General features: G+C 45.3%; 2 non-coding genes and 1 pseudogene across 2 annotated transcripts; all 3 read left to right on the plus strand.

The window, feature by feature from the left end:
• Positions 1–4,946: 4,946 nt before the first annotated feature.
• LOC126877424 (small subunit ribosomal RNA) lies at positions 4,947–6,869 on the plus strand. The gene has a single exon (XR_007695003.1). It is a non-coding gene; the product is annotated as a small subunit ribosomal RNA (ribosomal RNA).
• A 3,359-nt stretch (positions 6,870–10,228) lies between these two features.
• LOC126877432 (5.8S ribosomal RNA) lies at positions 10,229–10,383 on the plus strand. Its single transcript, XR_007695008.1, has one exon. It is a non-coding gene; the product is annotated as a 5.8S ribosomal RNA (ribosomal RNA).
• A 1,937-nt stretch (positions 10,384–12,320) lies between these two features.
• LOC126877430 (large subunit ribosomal RNA) overlaps positions 12,321–12,500 on the plus strand; it is an 8,477-nt pseudogene continuing 8,297 nt past the window's right edge.

The raw sequence follows: 12,500 nt of genomic DNA on the forward strand, positions 1-12,500 counted from the left end.
GAAAGTAGCGATTTCACTTTATTTTTTTAAAAAATTTCATCCTCCGGACCAACGTGACCGGGACGTTGGAACTTAGAATTTTTTCGCACCGTTACGAAAGTACCGAAAGTTCAACTCGAAATAACTCGCCAAAAAGCGTTATAACGTATCGAAATTTTGCGTGAAATCGTTACGTTTCGACGAAATCTAGTCGAAAGTAGCGATTTCACTTTATTTTTTTAAAAAATTTCATCCTCCGGACCAACGTGACCGGGACGTTGGAACTTAGAATTTTTTCGCACCGTTACGAAAGTACCGAAAGTTCAACTCGAAATAACTCGCCAAAAAGCGTTATAACGTATCGAAATTTTGCGTGAAATCGTTACGTTTCGACGAAATCTAGTCGAAAGTAGCGATTTCACTTTATTTTTTTAAAAAATTTCATCCTCCGGACCAACGTGACCGGGACGTTGGAACTTAGAATTTTTTCGCACCGTTACGAAAGTACCGAAAGTTCAACTCGAAATAACTCGCCAAAAAGCGTTATAACGTATCGAAATTTTGCGTGAAATCGTTACGTTTCGACGAAATCTAGTCGAAAGTAGCGATTTCACTTTATTTTTTTAAAAAATTTCATCCTCCGGACCAACGTGACCGGGACGTTGGAACTTAGAATTTTTTCGCACCGTTACGAAAGTACCGAAAGTTCAACTCGAAATAACTCGCCAAAAAGCGTTATAACGTATCGAAATTTTGCGTGAAATCGTTACGTTTCGACGAAATCTAGTCGAAAGTAGCGATTTCACTTTATTTTTTTAAAAAATTTCATCCTCCGGACCAACGTGACCGGGACGTTGGAACTTAGAATTTTTTCGCCCCGTTACGAAAGTACCGAATGTTCAACTCGAAATAACTCGCCAAAAAGCGTTATAACGTATCGAAATTTTGTGTGAAATCGTTACGTATCGACGAAATCTAGTCGAACGTAACGATTTCACTTTATTTTTTTAAAAAATTTCATCCTCCGGACCAACGTGACCGGGACGTTGGAACTTAGAATTTTTTCGCACCGCTACGAAAAGGCCGAAAGATCCCCTCCAAATAACTCGTTAAAAAGTGTTAGAAGGTACGAATATTTTTCAAGAAATCGTTATAACTCGATAAAATACGTCGGGATTAAGCGTTTATATCGTCGGCAGACGGATATAAAAACGTTTGGACCGACACGACCGGTCGTTGGAACATAGAAAAATTCCGAGCCGGTACGTTGGGACTTAGAAAAATTCCGAGCGCGAAAAAGTTTTTTCGAGTTTATTCGTTAAAAAGCGTTACAAGGTATGAATTTTTTTGCATAAATCGACGTAACTCGACGAAATACGTCGGGATTAATGGTTTATTTCCGTCCGAGAACGATTTTTAAAAACGGACCTATGCGGCCGGTCGTTCGTACTTAGAAAATTTTCGGACCGAACACTCTTTTTCGATTAATTCGTTAAAAAGCGTTATAACGTACGAATATTTTTCAAGAAATCGTTATAACTCGATAAAATACGTCGGGATTAAGCGTTTATATCGTCGGCAGACGGATATAAAAACGTTTGGACCGACACGACCGGTCGTTGGAACATAGAAAAATTCCGAGCCGGTACGTTGGGACTTAGAAAAATTCCGAGGGCGAAAAAGTTTTTTCGAGTTTATTCGTTAAAAAGCGTTACAAGGTATGAATTTTTTTGCATAAATCGACGTAACTCGACGAAATACGTCGGGATTAATGGTTTATTTCCGTCCGAGAACGATTTTTAAAAACGGACCTATGCGGCCGGTCGTTCGTACTTAGAAAATTTTCGGACCGAACACTCTTTTTCGATTAATTCGTTAAAAAGCGTTATAACGTACGAATATTTTTCAAGAAATCGTTATAACTCGATAAAATACGTCGGGATTAAGCGTTTATATCGTCGGCAGACGGATATAAAAACGTTTGGACCGACACGACCGGTCGTTGGAACATAGAAAAATTCCGAGCCGGTACGTTGGGACTTAGAAAAATTCCGAGCGCGAAAAAGTTTTTTCGAGTTTATTCGTTAAAAAGCGTTACAAGGTATGAATTTTTTTGCATAAATCGACGTAACTCGACGAAATACGTCGGGATTAATGGTTTATTTCCGTCCGAGAACGATTTTTAAAAACGGACCTATGCGGCCGGTCGTTCGTACTTAGAAAATTTTCGGACCGAACACTCTTTTTCGATTAATTCGTTAAAAAGCGTTATAACGTACGAATATTTTTCAAGAAATCGTTATAACTCGATAAAATACGTCGGGATTAAGCGTTTATATCGTCGGCAGACGGATATAAAAACGTTTGGACCGACACGACCGGTCGTTGGAACATAGAAAAATTCCGAGCCGGTACGTTGGGACTTAGAAAAATTCCGAGCGCGAAAAAGTTTTTTCGAGTTTATTCGTTAAAAAGCGTTACAAGGTATGAATTTTTTTGCATAAATCGACGTAACTCGACGAAATACGTCGGGATTAATGGTTTATTTCCGTCCGAGAACGATTTTTAAAAACGGACCTATGCGGCCGGTCGTTCGTACTTAGAAAATTTTCGGACCGAACACTCTTTTTCGATTAATTCGTTAAAAAGCGTTATAACGTACGAATATTTTTCAAGAAATCGTTATAACTCGATAAAATACGTCGGGATTAAGCGTTTATATCGTCGGCAGACGGATATAAAAACGTTTGGACCGACACGACCGGTCGTTGGAACATAGAAAAATTCCGAGCCGGTACGTTGGGACTTAGAAAAATTCCGAGGGCGAAAAAGTTTTTTCGAGTTTATTCGTTAAAAAGCGTTACAAGGTATGAATTTTTTTGCATAAATCGACGTAACTCGACGAAATACGTCGGGATTAATGGTTTATTTCCGTCCGAGAACGATTTTTAAAAACGGACCTATGCGGCCGGTCGTTCGTACTTAGAAAATTTTCGGACCGAACACTCTTTTTCGATTAATTCGTTAAAAAGCGTTATAACGTACGAATATTTTTCAAGAAATCGTTATAACTCGATAAAATACGTCGGGATTAAGCGTTTATATCGTCGGCAGACGGATATAAAAACGTTTGGACCGACACGACCGGTCGTTGGAACATAGAAAAATTCCGAGCCGGTACGTTGGGACTTAGAAAAATTCCGAGGGCGAAAAAGTTTTTTCGAGTTTATTCGTTAAAAAGCGTTACAAGGTATGAATTTTTTTGCATAAATCGACGTAACTCGACGAAATACGTCGGGATTAATGGTTTATTTCCGTCCGAGAACGATTTTTAAAAACGGACCTATGCGGCCGGTCGTTCGTACTTAGAAAATTTTCGGACCGAACACTCTTTTTCGATTAATTCGTTAAAAAGCGTTATAACGTACGAATATTTTTCAAGAAATCGTTATAACTCGATAAAATACGTCGGGATTAAGCGTTTATATCGTCGGCAGACGGATATAAAAACGTTTGGACCGACACGACCGGTCGTTGGAACATAGAAAAATTCCGAGCCGGTACGTTGGGACTTAGAAAAATTCCGAGGGCGAAAAAGTTTTTTCGAGTTTATTCGTTTAAAAGCGTTACAAGGTATGAATTTTTTTACGGGAATCGTTCTATCTCTATTAAATACGTCGGGATTAAACATTTTTATCGATTTTTTCAAAAAATTAGCGTTCGTCGAACTGACACGACTGGGATATTTTTCTAATTTTTTCGTTAATTAACGTTACAAGGTATATATTTTTTTGCATATTTCTACTTATTTTAACGTATTGTAATTGATTATAAACTTATTTTTTGTCCGTATTCGATAAAAGAGTATGTTTACTGATGCAATTTTTCGGTGAAAAAAAAAATTAATTTTTTGGTAAAAATGCATTTCTATTATGTTAATAAAACGTCTGGTAATGTATTTCGATGGTTGGATATTGGCTTTGTATAGTAGTGATCGAGCGTTCGCGAGACTAAGTTCCAGCGTCCCTTCCGAACGGTACGTTGCTACGGAGGTTTTGCACCGTAAGCGCGCGGCCGCTAGCCCGGCCGGCGCCGGCCTTCCGGCTGGCGCTTTCGTATCTATAAGAGAGACGTCGAGCCGGACGGTTCGGTCGGAACAGCGTTGAGCGCGTGGCTATTCTACGGCCTCGGTTGAGAATTCAGTCACCGCTCCTCGAGTCTTAGTGTATTTTACGCTATTTCTCGACTGTTCCTCCGTTCTCGTTCTGGTTTTTTCTCTACACTGCTGCGCCGCGGGTCGCTGTCCTGGACGTAATGACCAAATATCGTGGCAAGGTTCCCCTGAGTCGGGAAGCTGGTGACCTGTGTGTACGTATTCTAACAAAAATTGTTAGATGCGTGTGTGCTTGTACTAACTGAGCATCGATTCATTCAAAAGAGTATAACCGTCTGCTTTCTATAAAAACTTCTGCTTTCGCAGAAGTATCCGATGAGGCGGTAGGAGCGTACTATCTTTGCGTAGTATGTCTTCTGCCGAAAATGTTCTACCGATTGAAAGAATATTCTTACGGTATGTCCAGCGCGACGCACTGGGATACGCGCTTGTTCGTTCAGCGTGAGGTGCGTATACGTGCTTTACCGCTAAGATATTCTAATAAGTCTTTTTACACGAAGACAGCATTATGGAAATGTTCCTTTAGAAGTACGATTCTAAACATTTTATATAAGACTATGAGAGAGAGAGAGAGAGAGAAGAGAGGAGGTGGAGTTGAGAATTACAAAGTGGCTGCGAGCGGCGTTCGAAGATTATTACTGAACTATGGGTGTATCTCGAACGTCGCTAGGAGATATATTTTATAGATATATCTATCTTAAGAACGAAAAGTCTCGTCGTACGGTGCTTACGTCCCACCTACGACACGAAGAGAACTTAAACGAAATTTATAAGAATTGTTATACGAATAAGATCCCTGGTTGATCCTGCCAGTAGTCATATGCTTGTCTCAAAGATTAAGCCATGCATGTCTCAGTACATGCCGCATTAAGGTGAAACCGCGAATGGCTCATTAAATCAGTTATGGTTTCTTAGATCATACCTACATTTACTTGGATAACTGTGGTAATTCTAGAGCTAATACATGCAAACAGATTCCGACCAGAGATGGTAGGAATGCTTTTATTAGATCAAAACCAATCGGTGGCGGATGGCTCGTCTGTCCGTCCATCGTTTGTTTTGGTGACTCTGAATAACTTTGTGCTGATCGCATGGTCATCTAGCACCGGCGACGCATCTTTCAAATGTCTGCCTTATCAACTGTCGATGGTAGGTTCTGCGCCTACCATGGTTGTAACGGGTAACGGGGAATCAGGGTTCGATTCCGGAGAGGGAGCCTGAGAAACAGCTACCACATCCAAGGAAGGCAGCAGGCGCGCAAATTACCCACTCCCGGCACGGGGAGGTAGTGACGAAAAATAACGATACGGGACTCATCCGAGGCCCCGTAATCGGAATGAGTACACTTTAAATCCTTTAACGAGGACCAATTGGAGGGCAAGTCTGGTGCCAGCAGCCGCGGTAATTCCAGCTCCAATAGCGTATATTAAAGTTGTTGCGGTTAAAAAGCTCGTAGTTGAATCTGTGTGTCACAGTGTCGGTTCACCGCTCGCGGTGTTTAACTGGCATTATGTGGTACGTCCTATCGGTGGGCTTAGCTCCTCGCGGGCGGTCCAACTAATATCCCATCGCGGTGCTCTTCACTGAGTGTCGAGGTGGGCCGATACGTTTACTTTGAACAAATTAGAGTGCTTAAAGCAGGCTACCTTCGCCTGAATACTGTGTGCATGGAATAATGGAATAGGACCTCGGTTCTATTTTGTTGGTTTTCGGAGCCCCGAGGTAATGATTAATAGGGACAGATGGGGGCATTCGTATTGCGACGTTAGAGGTGAAATTCTTGGATCGTCGCAAGACGGACAGAAGCGAAAGCATTTGCCAAAAATGTTTTCATTAATCAAGAACGAAAGTTAGAGGTTCGAAGGCGATCAGATACCGCCCTAGTTCTAACCATAAACGATGCCAGCCAGCGATCCGCCGAAGTTCCTCCGATGACTCGGCGGGCAGCTTCCGGGAAACCAAAGCTTTTGGGTTCCGGGGGAAGTATGGTTGCAAAGCTGAAACTTAAAGGAATTGACGGAAGGGCACCACCAGGAGTGGAGCCTGCGGCTTAATTTGACTCAACACGGGAAACCTCACCAGGCCCGGACACCGGAAGGATTGACAGATTGATAGCTCTTTCTTGATTCGGTGGGTGGTGGTGCATGGCCGTTCTTAGTTGGTGGAGCGATTTGTCTGGTTAATTCCGATAACGAACGAGACTCTAGCCTGCTAAATAGACGTAACTTATGGTATCTCGAAGGCCCCCGGCTTCGGTCGGTGGGTTTTTACTACCAACGTACAAACAAATCTTCTTAGAGGAACAGGCGGCTTCTAGCCGCACGAGATTGAGCAATAACAGGTCTGTGATGCCCTTAGATGTTCTGGGCCGCACGCGCGCTACACTGAAGGAATCAGCGTGTTTTCCCTGGCCGAAAGGCCCGGGTAACCCGCTGAACCTCCTTCGTGCTAGGGATTGGGGCTTGCAATTATTCCCCATGAACGAGGAATTCCCAGTAAGCGCGAGTCATAAGCTCGCGTTGATTACGTCCCTGCCCTTTGTACACACCGCCCGTCGCTACTACCGATTGAATGATTTAGTGAGGTCTTCGGACTGGTGCGCGGCCAATGTGATAAGCATTGCCGATGTTACCGGGAAGATGACCAAACTTGATCATTTAGAGGAAGTAAAAGTCGTAACAAGGTTTCCGTAGGTGAACCTGCGGAAGGATCATTAACGATACGATACCAAAAGAATTTGACTTGAACACATATAAAAACTATGAAATATATATCACAATGGTCGGTAAGGAGCCGTACTCCTCCTGTATCGACGAAAGTATATACGACGTATTAACAAGCTATATACTTTAACAAACGAAAACGCCAGGGAGCTTGGCAACCTCCGTTGGCACGAATAGAAATATTCTTAAGGAGGAGACGACCCTCCAGCTACGGAATTATACGAAGAGAAGGTGGCACTCTCTCTCGATCATCGGGATGAAGAGATATATATATACAAGTATAAAAACGAAATGCGAATGAAACTTATTCGAGGCGCCTGCGTGAGGTCGTAAACAGAAAGACCCGCCGTCTCCGAATAAAACATATAACATATAATATATATATATATATATGAAATTCTAATAAAAGGGAACTCTAGCTTCGAAAGAGCCAACAAAAGTTAAGGCTCGATATCAAACGAAAAAATTACGATGGAAACCAGGTGTAAAGAGAAATGCAGTCGTGGCGCCTGCGAGAGGCCGTACACAGAAAGACCCGCCGTCACGATCTCGTATTTCGTATTTGCATCGTGGAAACCGTACAAACGAAATATAAAAGTCCATGCAAACTAATAAGAAAATCTCTAAAGTGCCTCGTGTCGGAGTGATCATGCTCGCCTATTCTCTTCTATGTTTCGTGGTCTGTGTTGCGTTTGTTCTCCTCCTAGCAACGGGACATATCGAAGACTCCTCTTTGGGATCGAACGAAGCGTCTAGAACGAGTCGACGAGAGCGAAAGAACTTGTAGCGAGTCGCGCAGAGCGAAAGGATACCGATATACATCTTCGAAGGTTCTCTTCGAAGATCCATGGATACCTTCTGCGTCGACTTCTCTCGTCTCTTTCATCGAAACTCTCGTCGTTCTCGAAACGTGCTTCCTACCCAAAGGGCGTGTGCTCTTCGTATGTCGTTTCGTTCGAAATAACGAAACCACGTGTAACATACTCGTGGATCGGGTAACCTAGAACGAAGACGCATCGCGTGGATGTTGGCCCGCTATGCGACGATGACCGATGATGATGATGATGATGATGATGATATGATGATGATGTCGATGTCGACGACGACGACGATGAAGACGATGTGTAGCAACGATTCGTAACTAGTCTAGCCGAAGTTCGTTCAGAGGGGAACGCCGCCGGCTTCGAAGCCTCGATGTCGTGAGTCGGACACCCGTGCCGTCGCTAGAGTTTTTCAAACTCTGCTTCTGGATATTGGGACGAAAGACCGCTCGAGGACGACGACAGCCGTGCGTGCGTATCCCATCGAATTTTTTTTACACCACCTGAACGAGACTAAAGTTTCGTCTAGTTGATCGTCTACCGTCGCATAATGTATATTATATACCGTTCAGAGGGGACCGGCTGTCTATCCTCGTTGTCGTGAGTCGGACACCCGTGCCGTCGCTAGAGTTTTTCAAACTCTGCTTCTGGATATCGGGACGAAAGACCGCGCGAGGACGACGGATGCGAGTCCCATCGAATTTTTGACTTACACACTACCTGAACGAGACTTAAAGTTTCATATTATATACCGTTCAGAGGGGACCGGCTGTCTATCCTCGTTGTCGTGAGTCGGACACCCGTGCCGTCGCTAGAGTTTTTCAAACTCTGCTTCTGGATATCGGGACGAAAGACCGCGCGAGGACGACGGATGCGAGTCCCATCGAATTTTTGACTTACACACTACCTGAACGAGACTTAAAGTTTCATATAATATACCGTTCAGAGGGGACCGGCTGTCTTTCCTCGTTGTCGTGAGTCGGACACCCGTGCCGTCGCTAGAGTTTTTCAAACTCTGCTTCTGGATATCGGGACGAAAGACCGCGCGAGGACGACGGATGCGAGTCCCATCGAATTTTTTATTTAAACACTACCTGAACGAGACTTAAAGTTTCATATAATATACCGTTCAGAGGGGACCGGCTGTCTTTCCTCGTTGTCGTGAGTCGGACACCCGTGCCGTCGCTAGAGTTTTTCAAACTCTGCTTCTGGATATCGGGACGAAAGACCGCGCGAGGACGACGGATGCGAGTCCCATCGAATTTTTTATTTAAACACTACCTGAACGAGACTTAAAGTTTCATATAATATACCGTTCAGAGGGGACCGGCTGTCTTTCCTCGTTGTCGTGAGTCGGAGACCCGTGCCGTCGCTAGAGTTTTTCAAACTCTGCTTCTGGATATCGGGACGAAAGACCGCGCGAGGACGACGGATGCGAGTCCCATCGAATTTTTGATTTACACACTACCTGAACGAGACTTAAAGTTTCATCCAGTTTGTCGTCTATCATCTCATATATAATATACCGTTCAGAGGGGACCGGCTGTCTATCCTCGTTGTCGTGAGTCGGACACCCGTGCCGTCGCTAGAGTTTTTCAAACTCTGCTTCTGGATGTTGGGACGAAAGACCGCGCGAGGACGATGGATGCGAGTCCCATCGAATTTTTGATTTACAAGACACACACTACCTGAACGAGACTAAAGTTTCATCGAGTTTATCGTCGCATAACCCGTTCGGAGGGGACCGGCTGTCTATCCTCGTTGTCGTGAGTCGGACACCCGTGCCGTCGCTAGAGTTTTTCAAACTCTGCTTCTGGATATCGGGACGAAAGACCGCGCGAGGACGATGGCTGCGAGTCCCATCGAATTTTTGTTTTTTTTTTTTTTAAAAAAAAAAACACCACCCGAACGGAGATGTGTTCTATCTTTCGTCGATTTTTCATGCTTTCAGTCGGTCGCGTGGTCGCCATCCGTTCGGAGGGGATCGCCGGCTTCGAAACCTCGATGTCGTGAGTCGGACACCCGTGCCGTCGCTAGAGTTTTTCAAACTCTGCTTCTGGATATTGGGACGAAAGACCGCTCGAGGCGGACGGCCGCGCGAATCCCATCGAATCTTTACTATCACCCGAACGATGGAGAGATGCACGCGCGCTGTTTCTTGAATAATTGGACGAGAGAGTAGAATCAAACACATATATAACATGGGCTAGCCACCGTGCTTACTCGTTCGCGAGATCGTGTGCTGTACAGAGGATTCAGAATCGGGTGTATATATCCCCGTCGTTTCCTGACGAACGGAGCTTCGATCTCGATGGTTGTTATATATCATAATGTACTTTACGCCCGGCCGGCGAACGCGCGTATCTTCGCGCGTTCGTCGTTTTCTTTTTTTTTCGAACGTTTTTGTGTCGTCAATCCTATGGCGACTTCTGCGCGTTCGATTCCCGTTGGTCGAACGTGACGGAACTCGGCTTCGCTAGAACCGAGAAGAGTACATTTGAGTATTGAACTGTTGTAAATTTATAAAAGATTACCCTGAACGGTGGATCACTTGGCTCGTGGGTCGATGAAGAACGCAGCTAATTGCGCGTCAACGTGTGAACTGCAGGACACATGAACATCGACATTTCGAACGCACATTGCGGTCCACGGATACAATTCCTGGACCACGCCTGGCTGAGGGTTGCTCACGTAAACCTAAGACTGCTTGCGTTGCGTATCGTTACTCTCCGTATCTGTCTCTCTCTGTCCCTTCTTGCCTTAACAACCCGCCGTCGTTCTTCTTTATATAAGAGAACGTTTCAGAGTCGGACGAAGGTACAAGAACGAGGATACGAATAAGAGCGGACGGAGAGAACATACGCGACGTACGAGCGATTGTTGGACGCTCGTCGGCGTTCGTCGCGGTCGTGCAGAGACCGTGCAAGTCGTACGCATGCTCGATATATAATCTATCGTGTTCACGGGAGACTACGAAACTCTACCTCTGTCTCTCTCTGTCCCTTCTTGCCTTGACAACCCGCCGTCGTTCTTCTTAAAAATTATAAGAGAACGTTTCAGAGTCGGACGAAGGTATACGAAGGGATACGAATAAGAGCGGAGAGAACCGGTCACGGACCTGCGTGAGTGCTCGCGGCGTCGTGAGTCGTCCTTACGAGGGCGACCGCCCGCTTATGCACCGCTTCGTGTATCGGTTATCGAACGTATATACTCGTAGTGTTCTCCTCGTGACCGATTTTTTTTTCATATCAGGCGATATATGCTACGTTTGCCGGTGTTCGACGCACGAAGGTCCGCGCCCCCGACGTCGTCTTAAAAGAATATTATATTTGGCGAGACTGAGAGAGAAAGCAAATATGGGAACTCGGTCGAGAGAGGAGAGAAGAGAGAACCAAAAAAAAAACCTAAACTCGATGGCGTGCGAAACTTTGCCATAATCTACCGTCTTTTCTTAAGACTCTCGTACAGCCCCAGGGATCGAATGCCCACTCCGTCTCTTCGCGAAAGCGACTGACAACAACGAGGACCGTCGCATCGATGGGTCGTCGTTGCGTTTTACACGCTCTGTGCTTTTTTACAAGCCCCGAAAGTATCAGCCGTAGATCCGGGAACGCACACGCGAGATTTCTTCGAGCGCTCTGACGACTTAGGGAGGTATGATCCCCAGCGTCGCGCGGAGATCGGAGAGTACACGTACTCGTATCGGGACGAATTTTCCCCGTCGTCGTGTATCTCTCTGCCCGCGCGCCTGGCTCCCGAAAAGCCACGTTCGTCGGAAATCTTACATATTATATATGTAACGCGTGTGCGAACTAGCGTGTGTCTAAGATCGGCTATACACGGGTGCTGCTGTAACTACAAGCTCGAGGTGTTTTCCGCAGCGTTTCTGTACCCGAGGAAGATGCGCATGTGAGTCCGTTACGAAGTTGTTCGTACGGTCGTCGTCGTCGGAGAGATCGTAGACGAGGAAGAAGACGATCCCCTTTGGCGAGGCTCGAGAAAAAAACTTTGAGAGAGACGAGGTATACACGCGCGTACGACTATGTCGTGCGCGCGTGTGATTTTTTTTTTATGGCAATTCGACGCTTCGAGAATAGAGAAAAGAGAGTGTTGGTCATCCCATGCCTCTTCGTCGTCTATCGCTGGACCGCGCATCCTAACGTCGCGCCGGTCGTCCAGTCCCCGAACACACACACCCACCCGACGGTACGTCTCGCTCGCTTTTTCACTTGCGTGAGTTCCCGTACCGGGAACCGCTGGAATCGTCGAGAGAAGAGAAACGGCTGTAGGAGAAAAAGAGGACGGACGTTAAAAACCGGACGATCGTTACACGGATGTCTTGCGTGAGTCTTAGCTCGAACATGATACGACGAACGAAGTTTGGCACTTTGGCGAGATGCATAAAACGCTCGTACATACATACATACATATATATTGTATATCGAATAGAGAGTGTTCTCCTTCTATTCGAATTTTTTTTCTCTTTGAGGCGATTTTCGCACAGAGAAATACACACACACACACCACCTTCTCTCGCACCGAATCTTTCCGAGCTTTCGTTTTCTACGAGTCTACGCAAAACACGACACGAACGAATTTTCGTTTCGCGTCGTGACGTTGAAGCGACCTCAGAGTAGGCGAGATCACCCGCTGAATTTAAGCATATTACTAAGCGGAGGAAAAGAAACTAACAAGGATTTCCTTAGTAGCGGCGAGCGAACAGGAATTAGCCCAGCACTGAATCCCGCGGTTCCGCCGTTGGGAAATGTAGTGTTCGGGAGGATCCGATTGACCCGAGACGTC

The sequence above is a fragment of the Bombus huntii genome, unplaced genomic scaffold (assembly GCF_024542735.1).
Source record: "Bombus huntii isolate Logan2020A unplaced genomic scaffold, iyBomHunt1.1 ctg00000164.1, whole genome shotgun sequence".
Classification (NCBI taxonomy): domain Eukaryota; kingdom Metazoa; phylum Arthropoda; class Insecta; order Hymenoptera; family Apidae; genus Bombus; species Bombus huntii.